The 3,617-nt window shown below is 36.0% G+C and overlaps 1 non-coding gene across 1 annotated transcript; it reads left to right on the forward strand.

Moving 5' to 3' along the window:
* The first annotated feature begins 3,130 nt into the window (after positions 1-3,130).
* LOC149750225 (U6 spliceosomal RNA) lies at positions 3,131-3,233 on the forward strand. Its single transcript, XR_016392310.1, has one exon. It is a non-coding gene; the product is annotated as a U6 spliceosomal RNA (small nuclear RNA).
* The last annotated feature ends 384 nt before the right edge of the window (positions 3,234-3,617 follow it).

The raw sequence follows: 3,617 nt of genomic DNA on the forward strand, positions 1-3,617 counted from the left end.
CACGGGCCCAGCCGCTCCGCGGCATGTGGGATCTTCCCGGACTGGGGCACGAACCTGTGTCCCCTGCATCGGCAGGCGGACTCTCAACCACTGCACCGCCAGGGAAGCCCTATTATGTGGTTTTCATAATAATGTCCTTATTTATATTTTTAACATGTTCATGGCTTGTTAGATACACTACTAGAAAATTATTTACTTTATCCTTGCATTAATTGAAGAGGAATTTCAGTTTTTCAAAGGGATGGGGGATTGTTAAGGAAGAAGGATATTTTCTTAAAGTCTCAATGAGATATATTATAATGTATTATGAGATTCTACAAACATTGATAAAATTAAATGTTTAAAGTCCAGTTACAGTTTCTGATTTCTCCTCATTATTGAACCTTACAAAGAAATTTCAGTGAGAAAGGAGAGAATAGGTAACCAATAAGCAGTGACAGTGACCAAGTTCATATGAGTATTTACATTTCAGCTCATCTTTTACATGTCTGAGCCTGAATCAGTCTTGTCTTTTCATTGCATTTGACACACACTTCCACTTTTAAAACCAGTCTTTTCTTTCTCTTCCTTTTGTTTTTTTTTTTTTTAAATCCTAAAGAAAAGTTTCTGACAATTTTCAAAACTGATGCCCAGGTTTATAACTTGCTCATGATGAAGCATTGTCAAAGTCAGAATCCAAACCAAGCTAATGTCTTTCCAGTAGCTCAAAACCATTGTTTCCCGGGTCTCCAAAATCTATTTTTTTAATACAATCAAAAAAGGTCAAAATCTATTTTCACATTCTCACTTCTCTTCGATTTTCAGAACACAACACCCGAGTCTTTGATTTTTTTTCCCTTGCTGGTTGCCATACAAAGAATTATACAGCTCAGTAAAATGAAAGACTCAGCACTGTGTGGTTCATACAAGTGGCTGAAGGGATTTTGAGATAGGTTAATGGTTCTGATTGTTTTCTTATATTGGTTTTTAAGGTGATTATATTTTATTTATGTGGGGAAAACTTGGAGTTGCATGTGAACTGTCTTGAGGGCAAACTAGGCCTCTCACACGTTGAAAAATCTTACGTGAATTGGTAATGACTTGAAATAAAGAGAGGGGAACATGCTGATAAATACTCCTTTCAGTTTAAGAAAGGGTTATGACTTTAGAGAATCTAACTGGACAAAGGGGTTGAATTAGATTAATTGAATAGATCATTTTTAGTAGCCAGCAAAAGCAGAAACAAAAGGTGGTCTTTATGACTCTATTCCAAAGATAGGTCAAAACTGTGGATCATCTAAGGTGAGGTGCTATGGGGGTGGGGAAAATACTGTATCTTGGGCAGTGGGAGAGCTAGTCAACTCCTCGTTGCTCAGCTTTTGAGATTACTAACAGCCTTTCAAAAGGTTGCTGCAGATGACCCTCACATTGCTCTAGTTCTAGATTCTTGAGATGAATGCATTTCTCTTTGCAGTACTGGCTTTAAGTTTTTGGGTCTATTTCAAGTGGAGCAGATGACTAATCACCCCCTTCTGCTAGTTGATAATGGGTTGTCTATAAAACCTTGTTTTTGTATAGTTACCTTATTGTGAAGTTCACGTATTTTGAGGAACATTCACAGCTGAAAGGCAAGGAAAATGTCCACTCCAGGGTGTAGTAAAGCTGACAGGGGAAAGAAAAAAAAAAACACTATATGACTTGGCTCTGTTTTTTTTAGTTTCCTGAGAGAAAGTGGCCTTGACCCCCATGCATTACTGCTTTTGAGATTGTAACAGCAGATGGTATGAAATGACAGTTGGTGAAGACAACTAAAGGTGTTTATAACATTGCAAGGTTGTGCAGGTGACTTTAAAAGCAAAGGATTTGGAAGTGATAAAAAGTGGAGACTGGCAGTAGAGATGGTAATAAAGCCACTAGCTGCTTGAGGCAATGTCCTTATTTTATTTTATTTTTTTCTTTTATTGCATCTAATTGCAAATTAAAGTGGAAAAAAAATTAACCGCAGGCAGAAAAGAATATTCAGCCCCTGCCTCAGTGGTTTCCAGAACAAAAAACTGTAGTCTTTGATTTTTAGATATGATATTTTTTCTTTTGCCTGCTGGTTGCCATATAAAGAGATATAGCTCAATAAAATGAAAGATCCACAGCACTGTGATTCATAGCAAGGGCCTAGAGGGATTCTGAGCCAGGTTAATGGATATGATGGTTTTCCCTTCATTGATTTTTAAGATGATTATATTTTATTTATAGGTGAGAAAATAATAGTTAATCTTAGATTTATTGAAAACTTATTTCAAGGCTGTATGAATTGATAACAATAACAGTACATTTAGGGCAACAAAACTAGAATTGTCTTTTAATCCCTTAAGGGCTGATGTGCAGGGAATCTATTGACTTGAAATTAAATGTGCTCTAACTCACAACTGAATCCAGGTGGGGAAGTTATATTTTTTTGGCTGCTCTGAAAGATTTCATTACACAAAGCTTTGATACACCTTTTGTAAAAACTATGTGAAAAATCCAGGAGCTGGAAGCTCAGGGATATGAGCATGTTGCTCTCTGGAGGCTTTCAGAACGGATTTCCAAGTCAGCCAGTCATTTGTCAGCTAAAAAGCCTACTGGTCAACCATAATTATTGGTCTGAATCTTAAACCAGGATGTGTACATTCTAAGATGCAGAAAAACTCAAAACATTACTTTATCCTAACTCGGAATTCCACTGCCTTAAAACTATTATAATTTGTTTTTATGTCCTGAATGAGTTCAGAGACCTTTTGGCTTTGGGACAAATGAATTCCCATCAGCTAAACATGGACAGTAATTTTGCCCAATAAGGATAGAACACTGGGTCTTTGTCTCTCTAAGGATTGAATAATTGTCAATATGGCCATTTCATATCTGTGGTTCAGAAATTTCAGCTCCAGGCCTTTGATATGCAGTGCTTATCGGGTGGAGGGGCAAAAACCGACTCCCCAGCAATTTAACTACTCAAAGTTTTCCAGATAATTGAGTGTTTATGTGGAGAAAAGAGAGGAAATATGCAAAATGTGCTCTGGAGAAAGGAAACTTTAACCACTGAGTCACTCAAAATAATAAAGTAGCATTATTTTAAAGTATTTCAAAGTTCACTTTTATTAAAAGTGCCAATATTGAGCTTGCTTTGGCAACACATATACTAAATTTGGACTGATACACAAATTAGTATGACCCTAAGATAAGATGACATGCAAATTGGTGACGCATTTCACTTTTTTTGGCATTGTCAGCTAGAAGTACAACATGTATGTGTGAAAGCTAAAATGGCTTAACATCATGCTACACTTTATATTAAAAATGTGAGTGGCCCTTAATTAAGCCCAATGAGACACCTAGGGTATCCATCTCCATATCAATGAGCAGATATAGTTTGCTTATTTATAATGGTTTATTTTTGAAAAACTATTGGTGGACACATTTGAATCACATTTATACAGTTATAAAAATAAAGATTTGATTGTGTTCATCCTTCCAAAAAAATTCCATATTAATTCATGTTGTAGTCAGTATGAATGTATAAAGTTGACTTTCACCTGTGTTAAATGATAAACTGAGGCATATTTTAAAAATTAAGGGTTTAAGCAAAAATTGATTCCAAGTGC

This window comes from Delphinapterus leucas, chromosome 2 (genome assembly GCF_059928025.1).
Source record: "Delphinapterus leucas isolate spDelLeu-1000000601 "Yukka" chromosome 2, BTC_Dleu_Yukka2, whole genome shotgun sequence".
NCBI classification, from domain to species: domain Eukaryota; kingdom Metazoa; phylum Chordata; class Mammalia; order Artiodactyla; family Monodontidae; genus Delphinapterus; species Delphinapterus leucas.